General features: G+C 43.0%; 1 protein-coding gene and 1 pseudogene across 3 annotated transcripts in view; one reads left to right on the top strand and one right to left on the bottom strand.

The window, feature by feature from the left end:
* The window catches only part of PLAC1 (placenta enriched 1), a 169407-nt gene that overhangs the window by 68596 nt on the left and 75215 nt on the right, over positions 1-25596 (top strand). For 2 of the 3 annotated variants that reach the window (XM_010371667.1, XM_010371669.2), the window contains exon 1: positions 7469-7624. The exons of the other annotated variant lie outside the window; for it this stretch is intronic. The gene's annotated coding sequence lies outside the window, so the exon portion shown is untranslated. Of the gene's footprint in view, positions 1-7468; positions 7625-25596 lie in introns of those variants that run through there. 3 annotated transcript variants of the gene reach the window in all.
* Positions 14488-15071, bottom strand: LOC104668870 (annotated as a pseudogene).

The raw sequence follows: 25596 nt of genomic DNA, 5'->3' as shown, positions 1-25596 counted from the left end.
ATACGATTCCATTTCTCTGAAGTACAAGAATAGACAAAACTAATGGGTGATGGTAAAGGCCAGGACTCAGTGGTGATCCTTAGGGGATAATGACCAGGGGCATGAGGGAACCTTCTAAGCAGCTGGAAATGTTCTGTATCTTGATCTAGATTCTAGTTATATCACACACACACACAAACACACATACACAAACATACACAAACACACGCACATACACACACATACACACTCCAAAATCACAAAGCTTGCAATTAAGATTAATATACTTTATGCACCTACCTTTGTACGTTATGGCTACATTTTTACAAACGGAAATATAGTGGGAAGTTTTTTTTTATTAATTAGCATATGTACAGGTTAAGTTTTTAAATTTAGAAAATGCAGAAAAATAGAAAAAAAATCTCCTATGGCCCCACCTCCCAAAGATAACCAGTAGAGACCATTTAGATATTGCATTGCATTCTGTAGTCCTCTTGGCTCTACTTCTCTATGGTCCTGCTCCGGCTCATGGAGAAAGGAAGCTCCGCCATCATTTCCACCTTCTTGGCAATAGTGCTTCTCACCCTTCTTTCACTCTTTCCCTCAGATAAAACCTGAAGCTTAATAGTGCCAAAATTTCTTTCTTTTTTTTTTTTTTTTTTTTTGAGACGGAGTCTCGCTCTGTCACCCAGGCTGGAGTGCAGTGGCCAGATCTCAGCTCACTGCAAGCTCCGCCTCCCGGGTTCACGCCATTCTCCTGCCTCAGCCTCCCAAGTAGCTGGGACTACAGGTGCCGCCACCTCGCCCGGCTAGTTTTTTTTTTTGTATTTTTAGTAGAGACGGGGTTTCACCGTGTTAGCCAGGATGGTCTCGATCTCCTGACCTCGTGATCCGCCCGTCTCGGCCTCCCAAAGTGCTGGGATTACAGGCTTGAGCCACCGCGCCCGGCCAATAGTGCCAAAATTTCAACGTCCTCATCTGCACATCACATTGCACTGCATCTTCTGGGCCGCTGGCTCCCTTTCTGGACAGCCAGGTCAGGAAGCCAGGTTCACTGTGTCTTCTGCCTTTACAGGAGATGAAATGCTAACTCAGGCCCCAAAGGACTTTCTGATGGGAATGTACCTGATGCTCCCCAAAGCTGAAATGGTGCAGGCTTAGAGCAGTCAGAGCAGCCAAGCTTTTTGCCTGGCAGTTGTGTGAATTATGAGAGAAATGCATCTTCCAGCTTGCTTAGATGACCACAAACTGTCAAAGTGACCCTGTAGGAAACATCTCAAGGCAGAATATAATCAAAACCAGGCATGTGAAAAACTCGGGCTTTCTTCCTAGACTGCTGGTTCTCAAAGTGTGGCTCCCGGACCAACAGCATCAGCATTAGCATCTCCGGGGAACTGTTTAGAAATGCAAATTGCGGCCCCCACCAGGGACCTAGTGAAAGAAACTCTGGGAATGAGATCCAGTCATCTGTGTTTTAACAGGCCCTCCAGGTGATTCTGAGGCACCCGTAAGTTTGAGAACCTCTGTTCTAGAGGTTTCTAAATTCCACTGCCAGAGAAAGCAAGGACGCATTCACATGTGCTCTGCTCATGCGCATAACCAGTGTCCTGTGTCCTTGGTATGACTTACAGGCACACGCCAGATCCATATAACTTCAAAGTCTCTTGTTCTTTATATCCTGAACCCAAGGAAACACATTTCTTTTCTTTTCTTTTTTTTTTCTGTTAGCGGAACAAAGATGAAATATAGCCCAATGTTCCCTCAACAAAAAGATTTATTAATTTGTACTAATGACTGTTTAGAGAAAAACATAAAAACCAATGTCCTTGTTGAATGCTCCTCGAGGGCAAAATGTGGATGTTATCTGTAAAATCAACAAATTTGTCACCAAAGTGAAATGTTATCTTTTCCTGAAGACTTTCCCAGGCAGCTCAAGGCCTCAAGGACTAGACAGCCTCCCCCATCACCATGATCAAATGAAGAGGGTTAGAACTTGCAGCCATAACTCAAATGCCTTAAGATGGCTCAGATGTGTGTTTGTTTTCAGGTTAGGAACTTTGCTCAGAACCCCTGAAGAAATGGGACCATGAACCTACTCAAAGACTCAAAGAATCTTCTCAGACCTATGCCCCTCCTTACCAGTGTGTTCTGGTAAATGCTTAACAATCTGCGCATGCGCACGTGGATGCGCGCATGCACACACACACCTTTATTTTAAATGTGTGGCATGTGATCCAAAAATAATAAAATATACAATATTCATTCTTGTAAATTTCATACAGCTAATTAACATTCATACTCATGTTTTAGTTCATTTTTACCTAACTCTTGTATCCATATCCAACCTAAGGTGGCAATTAACAAACAAGCATGGTTCTGACATAAGTATTGGTTGATACATTGGTTTACATTTATGATTAAGACAAAAGCAAAACAACAAAATGCATGTCAAAATTTCTCTGATTCATATAGTGACATAAATAACTTCTTTACTAAATCAGATAATCGTCTTCAAATACTGGAAGGATATTTCCTCAATTTCTTGTGTTGTTTACAATATAACAGCTACAGAGATAACACAATTTTTAGGTTTCAGCTGTACTATTAACATTTCTTCCATCTTTCTTAAGCCTAGTTCAGGGGTGGTCAAACATATTTTGTTAAAGAGCCAGATAGTAAATATTTTAGGCTTTTTTGTTTGTTTGTTTGTTTGAGACAGGGTCTCGCTCAGTCACCAAGGCTGGAGTGTAGTGGCATGATCTCAGCTCATTGCAAACTCTGCCTCCCAAGTTCAAGCAATTCTCCTGCCTCAGCCCCAAGTAGTTGGGACTACAGTCGTGCATCACTATGCCTGGACACTTTTTATGTTTTTTTGTAGAGATGAGGTTTTATCATGTTGAGCAGGCTAGTCTCGAACTACTGGGCTCAAGCAATCCACCTGCTTCAGCTTCCCAAAGTGCTAGGATTACAGGCATGAGCCACTGTGCCTGGCTAAGCATTTCAAGCTTTGTGGCCACATAGTCATTTTTTTTTTTTACAACACTTTAAAAATGTAAAAATCATCCTTTGCTTGTGGGCTACACAAAACAGACTGTGGGGAAAGTTCTCAACTCTTGGTCAAGACAATCAACACAACAATAGATTAAGCACTGCTTTGTAGCATTTGCCAGTTTCCGTGACATAAATAGTCCTACCATGGCCAACTTCAGGCTACACAACTTGATGTCACAGAATGTGGAGTTGAGATGCCCAGTGGCAGAACATTATATAGTATTTCCACTATACTGATACAAAAGATATAAGTAACCTCAAGAGCATGGATAATAGTAAAATGTAGTAAAATAATTAGAAACGGATGAGTTTCACATATGTATTAGCTTTGTGGGGTTTTTTTTGGTTTTGTTTTTTGAGACAGGGTCTCATTCTGTCACCCAGGCTGGAGGGCAGTGGCATGATCGTAGCTCACTGCGGCCTCGACCTCCTGGGCTCAAACGATCCTCCTGCCTCAGCTGGGACCACAGGTGTGTGGCACCACACCCAGCTAATTTTTTTAAAATTATGTTTTGTAGAGATAGGGTCTCCCTATGTTGCCCAGACTGCTCTGGAACTCCTCGGCTTGAGTGATCCTCCCGCCCCAGCCTCCTAAAGTGTTGGGATTACAGGCATGAGCCACCACGCCCAGCCAAGCTTAGTTTTTCATATAATTTATTTAATTGCAAGGTTATATAATTTAATTTCTAATAATGGCTGAATTTAACAACTCAGCTCTCAAAATTAATTTGTCTCTTGTGAGTTGGTATGAGCACACCACTGTGACCATAACAAATTTCAACCTGTCTTTTTTGTTGGGGGGTAGGTAAAAAGAGAATCTTCACTCAATTTGGTCCATTATTCCTTGTAACAAAAGAATTTACTACAGGGTTTCTTTGAAGCTGGGAGTTTCCCTGGCTCTTCTAAAATAGGAAATGATTTTAGATGTTATTTTTACGTATTTTCAAAAAGAGGTCTGTCTCTATTCTAAACTGCTTCCTGACCACCTTTTGCTTCCAAATAATGAGAACTATTTAAAGGAAAAAGGAACTACTGTAGTGTGGTTTTAAGAAAAGCACATACTTTGCTCTTTCAGAAGTAGTTACACAATACTTCTGCCCATAAACTGGGGAAGAGTTAAAATAGCTTTCCAAGGTTCCTCCCAGGGCTGTGATTTTCCTCTCATCTGCTCAGGTAATGCCACTCATGGTGCTCATTCATTTATTCAGCTATTTGAGCATCTATCAACTGCCCGCCAATGTACTGAGCTCCGGGGACACAGCAGAATGCAAGAGAGACATGGCCTCTGCTGAATAAGTAATTACGCATATCATTGTTTACTTATACTTTACATTAGTACCTTAAAGGAGAGCATATAACATAGCGGCCTGATCTATTCTGGGAGGCTCAGGATGTGGCATTTAACCTGATACCTGAAGAATGAGTAGAAAGCCATGCCAAGGAAGAGGCAAAAAGAAGTAGAACACCCTTCCTTCCAGGTGATGGGGACATCCTATAGGATGCTTGCCCAAAGCACAGGTACACATACAATACATACACAGATACACAGCAGATCTTTGGTATTAAAATTCAATGGGGGGAGAAATTAGAAAAACAAAAAAAACAAAAAACGACGTCTAAAAAGGCTCCTGGGATGAAGGGGATGATAATTTTTCAAAAACAACATTGAGAAACATTGGTTTATATAAACAACTTGATGCTCTTGAGCTATTATCACAGCAGTGGCAGAGCTAAGAGGCTGACTCCTCCCATGAGGACTAGCTACAGACCTGCAGGCTCCAGAGGCTGATACTAAGACAGGAAGTTAGAGGACTCATGGTTTCCCACAACTCCAGAAAATATCCTCTGTTATCTTTCAAATACTGCCTCTTCCTCGTTCTCTCTCTTCCCTCCTTCTGGAACTCCAACTGGACACTTACCGGAACTTCTCATTCTGTCCTCCATGTAGCTTAGCTTTCCTTTCTTATTTTTCTTTTTCTTTTTTTCTTTTTTTGAGACGGAGTCTCACTCTTTCGCCCAGGCTGTAGTGCAGTGACGCGATCTCGGCTCACTGCAAGCTCCGTCTCCCGGGTTCACGCCATTCTCCTGCCTCAGCCTCGCAAGTAGCTGGGAGTACGACAGGCGCCCGCCACCATGCCCGGCTAATTTTTTGTATTTTTAGTAGAGACGCTGTTTCACCGTGGTGTCGATCTTCTGACCTCGTGATCCATCCACCTCGGCCTCCCAAAGTGCTGGGATTACAGGCGTGACCCACCATGCCTGGCTCCTTTCTTATTTTTCATCTCTTTATTCCTCTGCTCTGCATTCTGGATAATTTCCTCAGCTCTATCTGCTGGTTCACTCATCCTCTCATCAACTGTGTTTAGTTTGTTGTTTAATCCCTCTGTTGAGTGTTCTTTTTTCCATTGCAATGCCTATATTTCGGTTCTTTTTTGCATTCACCTGTATTTTTCAAACTATTCTATTCTTGGCTTCTAGTTTCTATTCCTTTTTAAAACCTCTTCCAGCCAGGCACTATGGCTCACGCCTGTAATCCCAGCACTTTGAGAGGATGAGGCGGGTGGATCACCTGAGGTCAGGAGTTCAAGACCAGCCTGCCCAACATGATGAAATCCCATCTCTACTAAAAAATACAAAAATTAGCCGGGCATGATGGCAGGCACCTGTAATCCCAGCTACTCAGGAGGCTGAAGCAGGAGAATTGCTTGAACCCGGGAGGCGGAGGTTGCAGTGAGCCGAGATCGCGCCACTGTACTCCAGTCTTGGTGATAGAGCAAGACTCTGTCTCAAAAAAAAAAAAAAAAAAAAAAAAAAATCTTTGAACATTTTCAGCATGCTTATTTTAAAATCCCTTTTAGATTTCCCTATTAGCTGTGGTTCTTAAGGTATGAATTCTGCCATTGGTTGAACTAGTGTTATGGTGGTTTATTTCCTCACAGACTTAGTAAGTTCTAGCTATGCATTCATCCTGAGTCATAGATATAAACACAGATTCATGTGCTATATACCACCTGGGTTTGAATTCTGGCTCTGCCACTTAGTACCTGTGTGTTCTTAGGTAGGTTATTTAATCTCTCTGTTCTTCAGTTTCAGTATCTGGAAAACAGGGCTGTTCTACAAATGAGTTATTAGGTTGGTGGAAAATGACTGCAGTTTTTGCCATTTATTTCAACGACAAAAACCGCAATTACTTTTGCATCAACCTAAATAATATAAGCTAAGCACTTAGGACAGTGTCTGGCACATAATTAAGCACTTGGCTAGTGTTATTACTGTTATTTGGCAGGAATTGTTTCACCTTGGAGTCTTGTGTACTTTGGGTTATGTGACTGCCTACTCTCAGCTCAAAGTGGCCAGTACACTTCTGAACTGTGTTTTTTCCCCCATCCCCACTTATGGGCCAGCACCTCCCACTGCTAACTTTCCATAGGAGCTCAGATTCCACTCCCATTCCCACCCTGCCATTCAAACCCTTCGCCCAGGATTTGTGACCACCTTTGGTTCTTCTGTAGGCTGTATAGTTGCTGCTATGGCTTTGAGCTCCCTCTTCATTTCTGGCACTAGAATATGTTTATTTTTGCTTCTGCTCTCTACGACAGATTTAAATTTTTCGAAAAACAATGTGTTTGGAGCAGGAGAGGAGCTTCCTGCAACAGCTCAGGCAACCATACTGACGAGCAATCCCTAAAAATTCTTTCTTTTTTTTTTAATTTTAAGTTTCGGGGTACATGTGCAGGTTTGTTATGTAAGTAAACATGTGCCATGGTGGTTTGCTGCATCGATCAAACCATCACCTACGTATTAAGCCCAGCATGCATTAGGTATTTTTCCTGATGTTCTCCACCCCCCACAGCCCCCTGAGAGGCCACAGTGTGTGTTGTTCCCCTCCCTGTGTCCATGTGTTCTCATTCTCCCTGAACATTCTTCCTGAAGAGGCTTACCTCTCATTTGGCAGTGGGCTCCTTGAGAGAACTCAGGACAAAGGCTGGATTCCTGGCGGGAATGAATATATATTATTTGTTTTTGTATTCCCTATGCCTGATATACTTGATATATGTTTACTGAATAAAGACATGAAAGACTACCTTGGCAACAGCAAGCACTACAAGTGGCCAGCTCACTGCTTGATTTCTCTAAGAATTACCACCACCATGTTGTAACCCTCTACCCCACCCTTCTTCCTGTGAATGAGCTCTGTCAAGGTGACATGGTTTCTAACACATGACAGTAGGTATCATTCAATCACTGATGATCTCAGGGGTGAGTAGGTTTCTTTTACTCTGTAAACAAAATGCCAAACTGGGAAATGCTGCAGAGGCCACATATTATTCTGACTTTCAGAGTGTTGTTTCGAAAGCACCAGAGTAAAATGTTAAGCAGGTAGCTGATGCAATCTGGCAAAGTCAGTATCTAGCTCTATTTATATAAAGACACACACATATATCAGGCCATCAGAAGGATTTGTATAAAGAGTGACTCTCCTATGAAGGTAAAGGCCACCCCCCTTCAGTTCCAGTGACTGAGATACATTTTTCCAATCCCGGGGGCAAATACAGACACAGCAAGTTCCTTCTTCCCTTTGGAAATTTGGCAGGTAAGTCAAGTCTGTCTCTGTTGCCACATTCTCTCAAGATTTTATGACTGTGCACATGGCCTGTATGAAAGCTTCGCTTAGGTCACCTTATGTCTTGGCAGCCAGCATGGTATATGACGATTCAGGAAGACCCTGGTGTTTCCCAGATGGGGCCAGATCTGGCCATGCAATTATTGCCCTCCAGCTGGGAAATGTGACATGGGGGTGATGAAGTGGCTGCTGAGAAGGAGGCAGTTAGACTCTGAATTTGGTCTGTTCTTTATTTAAATCTATTGAACACACACAGATCTAAAATCAATATCATACATACACACACATACACACACACACACTCACACATGCACCACTCCCCAACTGCACAGGGTATTTTTTAGGGATTCATGTGGATTCCCCTTAACACATATTTCCCAGTCTAACTGCCTATTCTCTCCCCTGTTTACTTGCCATCTCATCATTCTCTCTTCCTTTACTCTCCTATTTATCTTTATCATTGCTTTTAACTGTGTGTTCCCATTAACCCAGATGATCAGTTTCAGACTCTTTGAGAAAGAGACAGGGACCCTAAATCCATTGTGAGCTGCTTTGTCTCATTCTCTCCCATGACCACAGAGAAGCATGTCTCTGTACCTTGATTCTGAGAGGAAACAGAGTCACAGAAGCTACACCACCACTGGTAGGTAGCACAATGTTACTCTCCGGGTGGACATTCTCATTTATAAAAAGAGTACTAGAATAAATTGCATTCTAATCCCAGCAGCTCTAATAACTTGTCCTTCATTCTATTAATATACTGATCACTGTTACTACAGAGGCAACAGGGAACAAATATGGGCTCTGTATTTAAACAGACTTGGGTTCAAGTTCCAGCTTCAGCAGTTAATAGCTGAGTGACCCTGGGCAAGTTGCTTATCCTCTCTGAGCTTGTTTCTTCATCTGCTAAATTGGCATCAAGTAGAATATACAGACAGTCCCCAACTTGCAATTGTTTGGCTTGCAATGTTTTCACATTATGACAGGTTTATTAGGGTATTGAATGCATTTTTGATTTATGATATTTTTGATTTGTGATGGGTTTATCAGGACATAGCCCCATCATAAGTCAAGGAGCATCCATATATTCAAGGTGCTGGATACATAATCAGTGCTCTATAAATAGGTGGAATTACTATGATTATTTGGATGATGGTCGCAACCCTTAGTCCTTCCTGTCTCACTGGAGTTAGAGACAATCAGAGTTGAAAGGAGGACTCTAAAGATGAACAAAGCATCTTCTCATGGTCAGGTGCCAGCTCTGAGCTGCTGAATGCTCAGCATAGCACTGGCTTTCTCAGAGGCTCTAGGAGAAACAATGGGTAGACCTACTCCTGCTCTCAAAGGGCCCTGGCCATCCAAATGAGCAGATAAGATGAAAATGTCCACAAATGTTAAAAAAGAAAAAAAAAAAAAAAAAAGCTGGGCATGGTGGTTCATTTCTGTAATCCCAACACTTTGGGAAGCCGAGGCAGGATTGTTGAACCCAGGGGTTCAAGACCAGCCTGAGCAATGTAGGGAGACACTGTCTCTACAAAAACTAAAAATAAAATAGTCAGGCTTGGTGGTGCACACCTGTGGTCCTAGCTACTCAGGAGGCTGAGATGGGAGGATCACTTGAGCCCAGGAGATCGAAGCTGCAGTGAGCCATCATCACTCCACTACACTCCAGCCTGGGGGACAGAGCACAACCCCATCTCAAAAAAGAAAAGAAAAAAAAGATGAAAATGTAAATATGAGTGGGCAATAAGACTAGTATCTGCTAAATTATTCCCTGTAGACCACAAGTGCTGCGGACATTCAGAGAGGGGGTGCTGCTGTGAATAAGAAGTCCTCCTGGAGGAGGCAAGGCTTCAGCTGAGACTTAAAGAAAGGATGAGGCTTGGAGTGACCCCTAGAAAAGGTGGGAGCTCTGTGGGCAAATGCTGGTCAAACTTGAGAGGTAGGGACAACTGTTATTTCCAATTTACAGATAAGAAAATGGAAGGCCAGATAAGCCTAGTGACTTCTCTAAGGCCACTCAGCAAGTAATTGGCAGCACTAGGATTTAGGTAGAGATCTGTCTCTGTCTGGTGTTGAAGGCTATGTTCAAAGCTGGCTCTGACTGAAGAAAGATGGGAAATAGGCAATAGCCATCGACGGTTTTCCAGATAGGAGTGACATAGAAAAGGCAGTGTGTTTTCTATATGCACAGTGCAGCAAGTGTTCAGGGGAAGATTCTGGCACTAGAGGGGTCAATGAGGAGGCAGTTGCAATACTTTAGGGCTGAGGTATTGAAGGCCTGATCCAGGGTAGGGGCATGGTGGGACTAGAGAAGGCATTAAGCCATTAGGCATGTCAAAGGGCAAATTCACAGACTTGGGAACTGGCTGAATATGAAGAAAGAAGGACAGCAGGATGATGAAAGAATCTGATATGGGAACCAGAAGACTGAGCAATGCCGCTACTAGGCATATTGGGATAGCATACTCATTTTAAGGTTGCTGTTTATATAAAACAGAGCCTGGTTTCTTTTATTACTATTGCTATTAAATCTTTTAATTTTTTTAAAAAACCCACATACCATGAGAAAACAGACAAATTCAGAATATGAGATATTCTACAAGACTAGCCTGAACTCTTCAAAAATTCAGTGTCACACACAAAAATTAGGAGCACGCACTGTCCTAGATTAAACGACACTAAAGGGACATAAGTAGATGCAATACACAAACCTTGGTTTTGGATTCTGGATTTTACAAAGCTACGAAAGACATTTGGGGGAATATTGGGGCAATTTGAATATGGATTCGAAATTAAATTATATTAGGAGATTATTGTTTATTTTCTTAGCTGTGATAATATCTTGTGGTTAGAAGGGAGAATCTTCTTATTCTTTAAAGAGTCATTCTGAAGAATTTAGTGGGAATGTGTTATGATGCCTGTGACCTTCAAATATATGTGCGTGTGTGTGTGTGTAAATAGATTGATAGAAACAGAACTACACGGCAACAATGTTGAAACGTTAATTGTGGAATCTTGGCGGTGATATGTATGTTCATTGTTCTACTTCTTTGATCTATTTGTAAGTTTGAATGTTTTCAAAATAAAAATTCTGGGAAAAATAATGCATGAACATTGTGAAAAAAGAAAACCAGTAAAAAAGGGTATGGGGGGAACCCTTCTACCCCAGACACCCAATACGCCTTCCCAGGAGCAACCACTGGTCACGTTTCTTGAAATTTTATCTGCATTTTACAAGCCTATGTATGTGTTTGTAAATTCTGTTAATAAATAGACAGGTTCATGCTATGCATCTTTTTGTTAGCTACAAATAGACTCTCTTATCTATTCAACTGGGAGAGTAGTTAGTTAATTAAAAATCAGTAAAAGTGGAAGTGCTTGGACCCACTAGGGAGCGGTGACCAAGTGCATCCAGAATACTGTGGGTATCAATCAGTGCATTTTACACAGGAAATGGAGAGCATCCTTTAATTGTGAGAGTTGGCCCCACAGACGTCAGCTAAGTGAGATTCCACTGTAATGGCGGCAGCCTGCTTTTTTTTCTCACTTCAGGAGCCTTCCTGGAGGTGTCAAGAAGGCCTAGGTCTGCCAGCATGGCCCCTGAGCCACTGGTGTAACCTTCAGGAATGAGAGAGATGAGCTATTGGGCTTGGGGAGAGGTGAAGTCAGCAAGTGCATGAGGGGCCTGGGCCAGGACTCTTCTCATATGAACCCCACAGGCACACCCTGACTGTTCCATATAACCACATGTAGATCTGTCTCATTCTTTCAGTACAGTTTTTAGGATGAATTGCTTTTAGGATGAGTATGGTTTTAATCATATTGTGCTTCAGGTGATGGTGGAACATCTGGGTAGAAAAAACATTACCTAGGCTTACTGAACTTGCCTGATCGTAAGAATCATTTGGGTATTTGTCTAACAAGCTTTCCAGCTAGGGCAGTGCTACCATACGCAGTTGGAGAACCAGGACTGGGGCTCCAGCAACAGGACTGCACTGAGGGATGGAAGCTCCACTAACGGTACTAGTTCAAGGCATGAGAATAGACAGAGAAGGCAAGACACCTGAGAAATGCTGAAGTCCAAGGACAGAGCCCACTAACTCCCATACGAGCTTCTTTCCCCAACCCCTCCCCTCCAGAGATGATTGCCTCCTTTTGCAATCATTGCGGTCACATTTCCAAAGCATGTGCAGCTTTGAATATGAAAACCCTCCCTAACTGCCAGCACCTGGGCAAATTCAAATCACATACTTGGACTCCTCCTTGCAAATGGGAAGGATGATTGGAAAAATGTGACTCCAGAAACCAGATCTGGACTGAACTGAAATTGCCTGAAAAATGAAAGTATTGGCACAATTAACAAAAAGGGACTGGATTCCTTTATTTATTTTATTTATTTGCAGCTAAATCCTACACAGCTTGCAGACCTTGGGAGACAGCCATCCTTTTATCATTCCTGATACGGACTTGAATTTCTAAGAAATGACTTTTTTAATGGTCTGTGGAATTGGACTCCTACTAGAAGCAGTCCTAGGACTCCCAGTCACAATGTTTTAAGAACAATCCTGAGACAAGAGCAAGAGCTCTGAGGGGAGTTGAGTGCCCACAGACCCATGAAGCCATGCGCTGACCTCAAATTGGTCTCTTCAGGTGTCCTAGAAAACCCAGCTCTGCACCTAACTCACCCTCTGCATTGGGACAAGGTAGAGCAAGGCCTGATGTCATTTTAGGGACCCACAATGGCAGAGGACTGCATTGGCTTGTCACACTGCCTGAAATGTTTGCATTTCAGTGTGAAGCACTGAAGTCCCCTGTCTTCTCTAAATCAAAGTGTCTCAGAGGTAAAGACAGGATCTCTAATTTTTTTAAGACAAGCAGCTTTTCACTTAAGGTTAAAAACCAAATGGAGAAGGGTGGGTAGTGATGTGTCTGGTTTTTGTTGTAAGCCTGGAGGGTGAGCAGGTGGTTAGGAGAGGGAAAGGTGTCAAGAAGGCCCAGGCCTTCCCTGAGCCACTGGTAGAACCTTCAGGAATAAGAGAGATAAGCCATTGGGCCTGAGGAGAGGGCCTAGGGAGAGTGTATGAGGGGCCTGGGCCACTCTTTTCATATGTGGCCCCATAGGCACACCCTCACTGTAATGATTGTGGAATCGGGAAGCCATCACCACAGTTTCCAATTCCTTACCACTATTATTACCATGACTGTGCTGAGTGCATGTGCTTTGAATTTTCAGTGAGCCTGCTAGCCCAGGGACACTTCCACCTGCCCCGTTATGCAGTGACACAGACTGATGGATCACAATAGCAGAGAGCAGTCGTGGGCCTCACATCTGGGGGATCAGGCCTCAAGGATCTTGTGTGACAGTTTATTCTGGCTCTCCTATGTCTCTTAAGAAATCCACAATTTTGATTTTCTGTAACCGCCCCTGCCCCCCGCCCCATGCTTTTAAAAGCACATATTATGTGCCAGATGCTAGAGTAAGCATATTGGATCTATCATTTATTTAATCCTTACCACAGCACTGTGAGGTAGATGTTATTGTTAACCAATTTTACAGATGTGGAAACTGAGGCACAGAGCGATTAAGTAACTTGGCCAGCACTGCTCTGCTCCAGCAGAGCTTCTGGAAGTCAGCTGGCCAGCTAGACTCTTTCAGATTACTTTTCCTAACCCAAGCCCACTTCTGAATTGTCTCTCCCTATTGATTCAACCCCTGTGGTGAGGGGTTTATCTTCAAATGAGGTTTCCTGGGATAGCCCTGCTGTGGAGTCAACCTGACCAAGGGCCAGCTGCATCACTCACCTGGGGGCAGTTGCCTGTAGAACCAGAGAACAGAAATAACAAACTTCACTAGGGTTGGCCACAAACCACAAGATCCTCTAGAAGGACCCCAAAATGTCCGTGAAGACCAATAGTCGGATTACTGACCATGCTGCCAGAGAAAGAAAGTGTAGCCTACCAACTACCCATCCAATTTGAGCCACATGACTTGTCAACGTGGGTGTTTTCTGAGGAAAACCTTCAGTTCACCCAGCAATTCCAGCCTAAGCTCTTTTCAGAGTCTGCCTGAACTGGCTAGATAGTTGCCTCTGGGTCACTGTAACCCAAAAAGGCTTAATTAAAATCAGGAAATAGGCTCAAGTTCCTCTGCTGCAATACTATAAACTTTAGATAGGCCAAAGTAGGCTGCAAGGACACACAGGGATAAAAGGTACTTTGGATACAGCACAGTCGTCTGGGATACTCATACACACACCCACACGATACCCTCCTCCCCCCATAGAAATTAAGAAATGAGAAAAGGAAAGTATTTGGCTCTAGGTGAGCTTCCTTTGTAAAGGCTGGAGACAACAGCATTTGTCTACTGAACACATTTTGTCTGGGTATGGGGGAAGCAATTTCTCTAGCCTGAGGGTCTCAGGCAGGACTTGGCCTGGTGGGTGCTTAGGGCCAAGTGGGGGATGACTGGCAGGCCAAGGGCATGAGGAGGATAGAGGAAGAAAGGGGACAGAAGGTGAGAGGGGTGAGAGACTAGAAAGTGAAGGGAACAGGCACAGAAGGGAGAGAGGAGAGACGCCAGAGATGTTTGGAGTAGGGGCAGCTGGGAGAACCCATGGCGCTGACAGTCAGCTCCGCATCATGATAAAGCCATTTCCTGTTTATCAGACATCATTAGGGCATTGGAGTTCTCATACCAAAGATTTATCTAAGAGTAGACATTTGGCCCCTTTGGGTATCAATCCTTTTGGAACTCAGTTTTGTTTTTTGTTGTTTTTATTTGTTTATTTGTTTGTTTTTACCGTGAATATACCTTATTTAGTCATTTTTGTTTACAAGTGAAACTCTGGGAATTCAAAATTAACATCATTACCTATGAGCTTCTTACAGACACCAGAAAAAGTTTCAACCTTGTGTGCCACATTGTTCTGCTGTGCTTTGTCCAAATGAACCTTTGTGAGGCAGCTGCCATCCAGTTTCAAGTGGATTCTCTTGCCCACAATTTAACTTGGAAAGACCAAGTCCTCAAGATCGCATGGTACACAGCTATCAGAGTATGGCTCCTGTGATGCTTTTGCTTATTTTTTGTATGGCTTTTTCAAGTTGGCTTAGGCAGAATTCTCCTCTGAGCAATAAAGACAACATGCTTCTCACTGAACTCTTTCTCCAATTCGCGTACTAGCCAGACTTGGATTTTCTGGGAAGATTTCAGTTGAGAAACAGGAACAAAGATTATGATAGCTTTCTGACTACCACCAACTTCAGTCTCCTTGGCTGCTATGATATTCAGCTCCCTGAGCTGAGTCTTGAGGTCCACGTTCATCTTTGGCTCCAGAAGAGCCTGGGAGATGCCGAACTTGAACTTGTCTGGCTTCTTGCCGTTGGGTTTCTGGATCCTGGTGTTCAAACTGAACATGGCCTTCTCCTTGCTGAGTACTGGCTTAGGAAGAAGCCCAAGTCCCGCAGTTTGGGATAGACAGCTTTTTGAAATGTATTCAGACTCCACTGCTTTCTGCAACTAAACGTCCTGAGTCCTTTTTCTGGAAAGAGTGGTAAAAGAGGCAAGGAGTTTGCTTGTGAAAATTGGTTTAATTCTTTAAATAGATATTTGTTTATTCAGGGCCTCGTATGCACTAAGCACTGTGTTGGGTGCTGTGGACATGACAGACCTGGAGCCTTCTTATGGAGCTTGTTCTGCCTATAATTTGGTCCATTTTGAGGGGGTCAGAGAATGAACACTTCCACTTCCTAAACTGTGCTGGGCTGTGATGCAGTAAGGTCTTTGAGGGTCTCGGGAATAAGTTGGGTTGTTTGCCCTTATAATAAAAGGCTCCAGATTGTGGTGCCGAGACTTCCCAGTGTCAGCTGTCGCTCTGTGCTGCTGTCACCGTGTTGTTTCTTTAGGAGCAGAAAGATGTGATCTCTTTCCTAACCCTATAACAAAAGACAGTTAACAAGAGAAAAGCATTTAACAAACTTATTTAATCAAATTTTACATGACATGGGAGCTTTCAGAAATGACGACCCAAAGACCCAGGGAAAGTTGTGTATTTTTATGCTTAGGTTCTATAAAGAATGTATAGAAATGTGATTGGACAAAGGGTATGATCTAATGGTAATAGACTGAAGGCAGAGGGTACCCAGTAAGTCTTGTCTGTTTAGATTCTTCTTGGCTTTTCTGTGTAGCATTCCTTCCTCCAGGGTATAGGGCAGGAACTCTCTGGCATGAGGGTCTGCAAGGGAGAAGTGACCTTTCTAGATTGTATGGGTTGCCTTGGAGGAGAGAGGTTCCAGTTTCTATGATTCACCCGGGGCGGGAGACAGGAGGGTAGGAGAAGGTCAGAGAGATACTTTGCTTGTGAGGTGGCAACTGAGACCTTCCAGTCTGCTTTAGTTCAAAGTACTCAGCATGCCAAAGCACCATCATTTGGAGTATCATTTTCTGAGGGCCAGCACTTCTTATCTGCCATGTTATTTAACACGTTTGCCTAGGCTAGGGCCTTACAGTGGCTTTTCTCTCCCACGGAGTATAAAGTGGATGTGTTTTGTGATAATGGTTGGCCAGTTGGATGTATTTCCTCTTCCTCCTTAGTGCTAAGCTGCATTCCACATGGTTGAGGTTGCTGGAAGTACAGCTTCCAAAGAAGTGAGGACTTACAGTATAGTATAGTCAGTGGCATGCTGGCAGATGTCCAACAATTGCCTCCCTCAGTTGAGCAGGGAGGGGAATGCTGGTTTATAGTGTTTGCTGATTTCCATGGTGTAAATGCTCCTACCATGGCCAATTTCAAGCTCCCGACATGACATCACTGAACAAGGAGTCGGGAATACATGTGCAACAGCATGGCATCACAGAGTATTTCCGCCGCACAGATACAATAGATGTAAATAACCTCAAAAGCATAGGTAACATAAGTGTAGTAAAATAATTAGGAAGTGATGAATTTTGAGTATTCATTAGCTTTGTCTGTGTTTTTTTTTTTTTTTTTTTTTTTTTGAGACATAGTCTCCCACTGTCGCCTGGACTGGAGTGCAGTGGCGCTATCTCGGCTCACTGCAACCTCTGCTTCCCAGGTTCAAGTGATTCTCCTGCCTCCGTCTCCCGAGTAGCTGGGATTACAGGCGCCGGCCACCACACCCGGCTAATGTTTTGTATTTTTAGTAGAGATAGGGCTTCACTATGTTGGCCAGGCTGGTCTCAAACTCCTGACCTCGTGATCCACCTGCCTTGGCCTTCCAAAGTGCTGGGATTACAGGTGTGAGCCACTACGCCCAGCCAGCTTTGTCTTTAATATAACCTAATTGTAAGTTTAGATCATTTCACTTTTAACAATGGCTATATTTAACAAACTGGCCCACAAAATTCATGTTGAACCATCGATTCTCACTATCTGGATGAGTGTGGTGCTGCTTCACTTTTCTCTTAGCTTAAGCAGTAGAGAGTGTGAGTAAACTGGGTCCCAAGGCTCTTGCCCCCACTTTAACCAGAGCAGCCCTGCTTGTATTCATTTCATACATAATGGGGTTCTGTGTTTGAGCAGAGGGTTCCAATGTTTTTTATTTTTTAATCTTTTTTTTCTGTCACCCAGGCTGGAGTGCCGTGGCACAATCTTGGCTTACTGCAACCTCTGCCTCCTGGGTTCAAGAGATTCTCATGCCTCAGCCTCCCAAGTAGCTGGGACTACAGACATGTGCCACCATGTTGGGCTGATTTTTGTATTTTTAGTAGAGACGGGGTTTCGCCGTGTTGGCCAGGCTGGTCTTGAACTTCTGACCTCAAGTGATCCACCCGCGTTGGCCTCCCCAAGTGCTGAGATTACAGGCGTGAGCACCCAGCCTCCATGTTTTTTAAATGTGTGGTTTTTTTTGAAAAGCATTGGTATAGATGGTCTATGAGGTTCCTTCCATTTATGATGTCTTAAGTTAGCCATGTCTTGCTAACCTTCCATTTTCCCTTTCATTCCCTTGTCCCCTCTTGTCACTCAGGCATCCTATTCCTGCTATTCCCAGAGATCCTTCTGTCCCATCCCAGGCTCTCCATCTTCACTGAAGAGATAGCTGTTATCAGCTGATATGGTTTTAGGTGATATTCCTCCCAGGCATATTTTACTTTTCAACACGTGACTCCAGAAGACACATAGGTCTTTCAAATACAAAGGAATGAATTTCTAAAAGCTGGAATTCCAGGCAGGGTGCTGGGGGTGAGGGGTGGGGTGCTGTCTGTACTCAGTGCCCTTAAAATCATAACACTGAACAGTCAGACCTGATTCTACTTTGCAGTATCCTTCAAAAATCTCTTGATTTCGATGGGTTGCTAAGTTACCCCCAAAGAACGGCCCAAGAGTGTATCTCTATTTTTCTTTACACAACACAGTTTTCTTGCAGTGAAAACTAAAACCTTATCCTAGCAGATGTTTGGTTCGTCTTCCCCTGAATGTAGTTTTCATCCATGAAAATGATAGAGAGGCTGCAAAGGTTATGGATATGACACAATCCTTTCTGAAGGCAAATTCACCCTCTTTAGCATGCCAGAAAAATTATTTTTCCAGGAAAACTAAACACTAAGCACATGCTTGGATGTTCCTTTCAAGCAAGAGAGGAGCCCTTTCTATCCCATTAAGGTCAGGCAATTGCCCAAGTGATTTGCTTCACTGCCTATCATAACGGGGAGTGTGGGATGGAACCAGCAGGGGTTTACTCTCATCTCTCTCCATCCAGCAGGCTAGCCAAGCAAAGTTCATAGGCACAGGCACCCTCCGAAGCCTGGAGTCAGAGAGGCTGAGGCTGGGGGCCACTCGGGACCCCTCCAATACACACACAAACACACACACACACGCACACACACATACACACACACGGATACATGCATGCACACACATAGAAGCCCACAACATTCCCTCAGTTCAACACGGCAGCTCATGAGAATCAGTATAATGGAAGCAAAAGTAGAGCAGAGCAGTGGAATAAGATGCATGAAACCTGGTTGCCCAGGAGGCCACGGGATGGGGCACAATAATGAGCTTCTTGGCTAGCTGCCCAGTCTGCTGGGTGCATATTGTTCAAATGTAGATAGGACAGCCAGTGGCCCAGGAGCTGTGGGGGACAAGAGGGCTGCTATTTCCTGCCTACATGGCTACCTTCGGAGGCTTAGGGGTACTTTCCCTAGCTTTGCTTCTCAGGTTCTGTCCCCACTTCCTACAACAGCAGCAACCTCCCTTTGGCCCCATTTTGCTGAGGACATGGCTCACTATCTGAAGGCTTCAACTGTAAGGAGGTACGTATGCATGCCCAACACACAAAACAGACCCAAAGCCAAACTCTGTCCAGTTGAGGCCAACTTAGGCAATAAATCTTGCTCAATTCCCTGGTCAGAATACCTCTGGCTACCTCTGCAAGCCCGGTCTAGTCTTGATCCAGAGCCCTTTGGCCAAGGTCCCTGCACAGTCGGCACTCTTTCCTCTTCTCTGTCCAAGCTGAGCTCACTCTCCCCTGGCTTTCCCCAACGTCCTTCACTTTCAGAATTGGAATCTTTTGAACCAAAACTTTCTTTCTTACAAAAATATCTTCTCTCTCACCTCTAGCCTTCCATTCTAGACTTCTAGGTTCTCTTGTGTCTTCTAACACTTGAATTCTGAGGGAATTTGGTCTCTCCAGGGGAAGCAGAGAGGCACTCCTTATTTATCCAACAACATTCAATGGCTAATTGTCATTTATAGACCATCATGGAAGTCATCAATCTCAGAGTGTGCTTTCCCTGTATCACTTGCTCCTGACATTGGAGAGAGATTCGAAATCTAAATGTAAGCCACCAGCAAAATACTGTCTCTTCAACGCACCAAAAGGAGGGAAAGTTAGTTTATCTTGTAGAATCTTTCAAAGTACTGTGGACTGGTTGAGTAAGGGTAATTAGAAAAAGGAAAAGGGAAGTCAAGGACAAATTCCCACGTAGTTGAAGAAGTCTCACAATAAAGTAAAATTGCCCAAGAATTGCCGGAAAGCAAGTCTTACAACCATTGGGAAATGATGAGTCCAAGAATTTCAGAAGAGCCTCCACCCTTCACCTGGCCTTGAAATCACCAAAGAGCTCCTACTGCTCCACTCCAGGCTCAAGAAGCAAGCTGCTTTTTCATTGCTACTTTTCAAAGTGTGCTCATATCCATTATCTCATTTGATTCTCACCATGACCCTGTGAGGTAGGTAGGACAGATATTAGTTTTCCCCGGCTCACTTCTGGAAGATTCCCAGGAGTCAGATTTTGCACAATTTTAAGTTGACAGGTTTGGCTCTATTTGCACATGCTAACAAAATCTGGCCTGATCCAACCGTTATGTAAAGGGAAGATTTGTCATGCAACATTGACCTAAGCTATGCAGAGAGAAGCCTGATCATCGGGGAAGGGGACTAGGGGAAATTTAATAATTTCTTGGGAAATGAAATAATTGTACTCCTCCTTTCCCTTTCTGGGCCTAAAAACCCAGGCTTGAATGGGAAGGGCTTGCATTATCCTCAAGCTACTCAAAAGATTTCTTGAAGACTGGATACCAAGGCCAAATTCCTATATATTTAGCTATATTTGATCAACCTTACCAGTTAACCAACTAGGCATCGTGGGTCCAGCTCTTGTAGGGAGGAAGAGACAGAGAAGTAGGAGATCAGGGTCAATGGATCCTGACCTCCAAAAGCTTACAGTTTTGCTGGGAGCTAAACTTGTACATACTACACAACAATGCGTAGCAGCCAAACAAAAGGAAGAGAAGGTCAGAGAGGGTTGAGACAGCCAGGGGAGGCATCCCAGAAAGTCAGAACAGGGGGGTGGTTAGGAGCATGACCTCTAAGGTTGGGCAGTAAACATGGCTTTGAATTCCAGATCCATCATTATCAGCAATGCGAACCTTGAGCAAATCACTATATGTGATCCATAAAATGGGGTGAAAATGAGTAAGTACTTTAAAAGTTGCTGAGAAGATTAAATGAGCACAGTATGGTATCCATTATCTCACTTGAGTAAGTAAAATTTGGTGCTATTTAAGCTAACCATTAAAAATGGGGAAGATTTGGAGACACTCAGGGGGAGAGACAGGACAATACAAGGCACTGAATTAAACAAAGGTACTGAATTAAAAAGGAAAGGAGGTGGATGAGGATATTGAGAATACTGGTCTTGCTAAATCAGAGGGTACATACATATAAAGTGAGTAGGAGAAAATAAATTGTGCAGATTGGGTGCAGCAAGATGGTAAAAGGCTACCAAGTGGAGGAGTTTAGACTGGATATGATAGGAAGGGAGAAGCCACCAGAGAATTTTAAGCAAGAGAGTGACTTGACAATAGTAGTCTTCGAATAGGATTGGCCTATGGAGCACTTGGAGACTTGGAGAGGGACTGGAGGATATCCATTATTTCAGGCATGAGTTGATATGCACCTGGACTAGAGATATGAGAGTGAGAATAGAAAACATTTGAAAAATATTTTGTAGGAAAAACTAACCAGATAGAGTAGGTAATTGGATATGGGAGATGAACAAGAAGGAAGAGTCCAAGAGTCTTCCAAAGTTTTTAGTTTAGGTGACTTCAAAAGTGGTGGTGCCATTGTTTTTGCTTCTAAGTTGGAGCTGAACAATGAAAACACATGGACACAGGTAGGGGAACAACGTACACTGGGGCCTGTCTGGGGGGCGGGGGGAGAAGAGCATCAGGATAAATAGCTAATGCATGCAGGGCTTAATACCTAGGTGATAGATTAATAGGTGCAGCAAACCACCATGGCACACGTTTACCTATGTAACAAACCTGCACATCCTGCACTTGTATCCCAGAACTTAAAATTAAATTAAATTTTAAAAAAGGAAGTGGTGGTGCTGTTGACAGCAAAATGGGAGTCAAGAAGAGCAGTAGACATGGAGGGAAGATGATGGACTCAATGTTCAATTTATAGAAATGTCTAGAAAAAAAGTTGATACTGGAATACCCTAGAGAGTAGAATTTCCTTCTTTTACTTCCTTTCTTGCAGACATAGACCTCATTTTTTGTTAGATGATTATATTATCTGCAAATATTGACGATTTTGTTTCTTCCTTTCTGATGCTATTAATTCTATTTTTTATTCTATGGCATTGGCTTGGAGCTCTAGTAAAATGTTGAATAGCAGAGTAGAAGTAGAAATAAACATTCCTGTCTTGTTCTTGACTTTAAGGGTGAAAACATCTAATATTTCAAAATTTGTTAACAAACACTTGTGTATTCTTCTATATGTGAAACATTATTATGAACACTTTACAACTATTAGGCTATTTAATCCTTCTACAATGTTATGAAATAGATACTATTTTTGTTGTTATTGTTATTCCTCTTTTACAGATAAGAAAAGTGAGGCATAGAAAAGCTAAGTAACTTGCCCAAGGTCACACAACCAACAAGTGTTCAAAGCTCCACTGCTTAGCTTTGGAGACTGTGTTCTTAACTACTCTGCTACACTTGCTGCCTCTTTAAGTATGAAGTTTTCTGTACCTTTCTGGAAAGTACTTTTTATCAAGTTAAAGTTTCCTTGTATTTCTAATTTTCTTAGAGCTTTCTAAGAGCAAATGAGTACTCAACTCAGTTATATCAAACATCTTTGCTGCATCTATTGAAATGATCATATTATCTTTTCCTTTATTATGTAAATATAATGAATTACATTGGTATATTTTCTAATGGTGAACCAGCCTTGAATTTCTGGGATAAACCCTATTTGGTAATGGTATAGTCTTCTTTTTCCAAAGTGTGAGATTTAATTTGGTAATAATTTATTTAGGGGTTTTTATATAGAGTTAGTTTTCTGTCCTCATACAATTCGGTATTGGTGTTATGATCTTTGGAAAATAAGTTGGAAGCTTCTCATCTTTTTTATTTTTTTTATTTATTTTATTTTATTTTTTATTTTTATTTTTTTATTTTTTTTGAGACGGAGTCTCGCTCTGTCGCCCAGGCTGGAGTGCAGTGGCCGGATCTCAGCTCACTGCAAGCTCCGCCTCCCGGGTTTACGCCATTCTCCTGCCTCAGCCTCCCGAGTAGCTGGGACTACAGGCGCCTGTCACCTCGCCCGGCTAGTTTTTTGTATTTTTTAGTAGAGACGGGGTTTCACCGTGTTAGCCAGGATGGTCTCGATCTCCTGACCTCGTGATCCGCCCGTCTCAGCCTCCCAAAGTGCTGGGATTACAGGCTTGAGCCACCGCGCCCGGCCTCAGCTTCTCATCTTTTTTAATGTTCTGAAATTGTTTGTTTGGTAAAGGGATTATCTGTTCCTTAAAGCTGTTGTACACTTTACCTTTAAAGCCTACTTGTGTGTGTTAAGGGGGCTGAGGTGTACACATCTTTGATTCTATTTCCATTTCTTCTCTAGTTTTGTTGATATAGCCAGATTTTCATCTTGCTCTCAAGCCAATTTTGGTAAAGTCTCCCAGAAAATTGTCTATTTCATCTACGTTCCAAATTTATTGGTATAAATATTAATACAAAATGCCAATTATTCATAATTTTATACCCATACCAGGACTTACACAATTAATAAGAATAATATTCTCTTATACTTTTCAATATATTCTTTTTTATTTTTATTTTTTGTTTAGTCCCACCCTTCATATCTGATTTTTAATATATTCTAAATGCAGTTCTGTCCTCTCTCTCTCCTTTTCTTCTTCTTCTCCCTCTCCCTATCTTTCTCCCTCTCCGTTTCTCTGCCTCTTTTTACTCTTGAGTGGTGGTTGTTTTTTTATTTGTTTTTTGTTTTGTTTTGTTTGTTTTACTTTAGCAAACTTGCTAATCTTTGCCTATTTTCATGGTCTTTCCAAAGAGCTGGCTTCTGCTTGTATTGATCAACATTTCATTTTTGATGTTTGTGTATTTTGTAAATTTTTGCTTTAATCTTTCTTAGCATACCTTACTCCTGCAAAGCTCATCTGTCTGGAATATCCTTTCTCCCTTCCCTTTAACTTGGCTGACTCCTACTCATTCTTCAGTTTATGCATCATGTCTTTCAGGAAGCCTTCCCTGACACTTCAGAGTGATTTAAATGCTCATCCTCTGTCCTCCCCCAACAACTTCCAGACCTCATCATTCCATGTTATAATTAGCTGTCTGCTTTATCTCTCTTCCCTATTAGACTGCAAATTCCTTGAGGGCAGGGACCGTGTCTGGTTCATAATTGTACTCCCAAGCACCTAACATAGTATTAATACTTGCCATCCCCAATAGGAGTTCAAATGGAAATTTTACGGGAGGTAGCAACCCACCCATAAGCTGGTAGGTAGATCTCACAAAGAAGCTCCTAGTACAGTCTGTTGCCTGAAGTTTTGGGTCTTTTTTAAAAAAGGAAAAAATATCCTTGGTAGCTTTAGTTTCTTGATTTTTAACATAATCAAATCCCTTCAAACGTGTCATTCCATGGTCTGTCTACCCTTTGGGGACGTGTCCTGCGCATTCTACCTGTGCACTCCAGCATGGATCTAGAGGGTTCAACCCCAAAGGGGACAAGGCCAAGAGCTGGCCCTAAAGGAGCTGAGACTGACCAGAGTTAGAGTCTGCAGGCTGCCCCAGGGCTTTTTTATTTCAAAGCAGCTTCCTGCATGAGAGCCTTTTCCTTCTCTGCAGTGAACGTTGGGGTACCTCACCCCCACTTCCACTCCTCTTGTTTCCAGTCTCATCTGAAACACCTTTCCCTCTATATTCATCTTTCCTCTCAATTCCCTCTCCTTATTTGCCATTGACCCTGTAGTTTTTTATTACTTGTGTCCAGGAGGTGTTTCGAGAATGTGAACTGAAGTAGTAGTTTATGAAATTGGCAACACCTATGCTCTGCTGCCCTCAGTTTTCTTCTGGAAACTTCTGTGGTTAGCATTCAGGTCCAAGGAAAGCAGAACACAGAACGAACTGAAAGAGAGGCATACCCAAATCATGGAACACCATCAGCATCAGGGCTGGCTCCTGCCCACGTCTCAGCTCCCACCTCTACCCTAAGCTACAGGCTGATAGAAGACTATTTCTAGAGACAAATATCAAGCTGGTGACTGAGGGTTTTCCTGCTCACTGTGAATTTACTTCCTGGGAAAGATGGTCTCACTTCCTCACATCATCTGGGTTCCTCTTTGAGGAAGGCATCATGAAACTGAAAATATAAAAACACTTCTGAAAGAAAACTCATTCTGAAATTGTAGGGAGGTCAGAGAATACAGGACCCAAAGGATACCCACTCTGCGCTACCTGCCTAAGACAGAACTAAGGAAAGAGAGATGGCTACAGGGAACCATGCAGGCCCCAGGGGTGCTAGGGAAAGGTGATGGACTGATGCTGCCAGGCAGCCTATCTCAGTCTTTTCTTTCTTCCTTTTCTTCTTCTTCTTCTTCTTCTTCTTTTTTTTTTTTTAGAGATGGGGTCTCACTATGTTGCCCAGGCTGGAGTACAGTGGTATGATCATAGCTCACTGGAGCCTCAAACTCCTGAGTTCAGTGATCTTCCTGCCTCAACCTCCTGAGTATCTGGGATTACAGGCAGGTGCCACCATGCCCAGCTAATTAGGTTTTTATTATTTTATTTTGGAGAGGTGGGGTCTCACTATGTCACCCAGGCTAGGCAAACTCGTGGCCTCAATAAATCCTCTTGCCTCAGTTTCCAGAGTAGCTAGGACTACAGGCACATGCAACCATGGCCAGCTAATTTTGTATTTCTTTGTAGAGACAGGGTTTCACTATGTTGCCCAGGCTGGTCTCAAACTCCTGGGCTCAAGTGATCCTCCCACCTCAGCCTCTCAAACCTTTGGAATTACAAGTGTGAGCCACTGCACCTGGCCCCCTACCTCAGACCTTTCTAAGGTTGCTTTGCTGACAGCAAATGTGCTCCAGGCACTGCGCTGGGCTCTAGGGATATAGCAAAGAACAGGACACAGTTACTGCCTTGAGGAGCTTATAG

Source organism: Rhinopithecus roxellana, chromosome 7, assembly GCF_007565055.1.
Source record: "Rhinopithecus roxellana isolate Shanxi Qingling chromosome 7, ASM756505v1, whole genome shotgun sequence".
In the NCBI taxonomy this organism is placed as follows: domain Eukaryota; kingdom Metazoa; phylum Chordata; class Mammalia; order Primates; family Cercopithecidae; genus Rhinopithecus; species Rhinopithecus roxellana.
The sequence above is the reverse complement of the archived record's forward strand: the minus strand, read 5'-3'. Positions and strand labels throughout refer to the sequence as shown.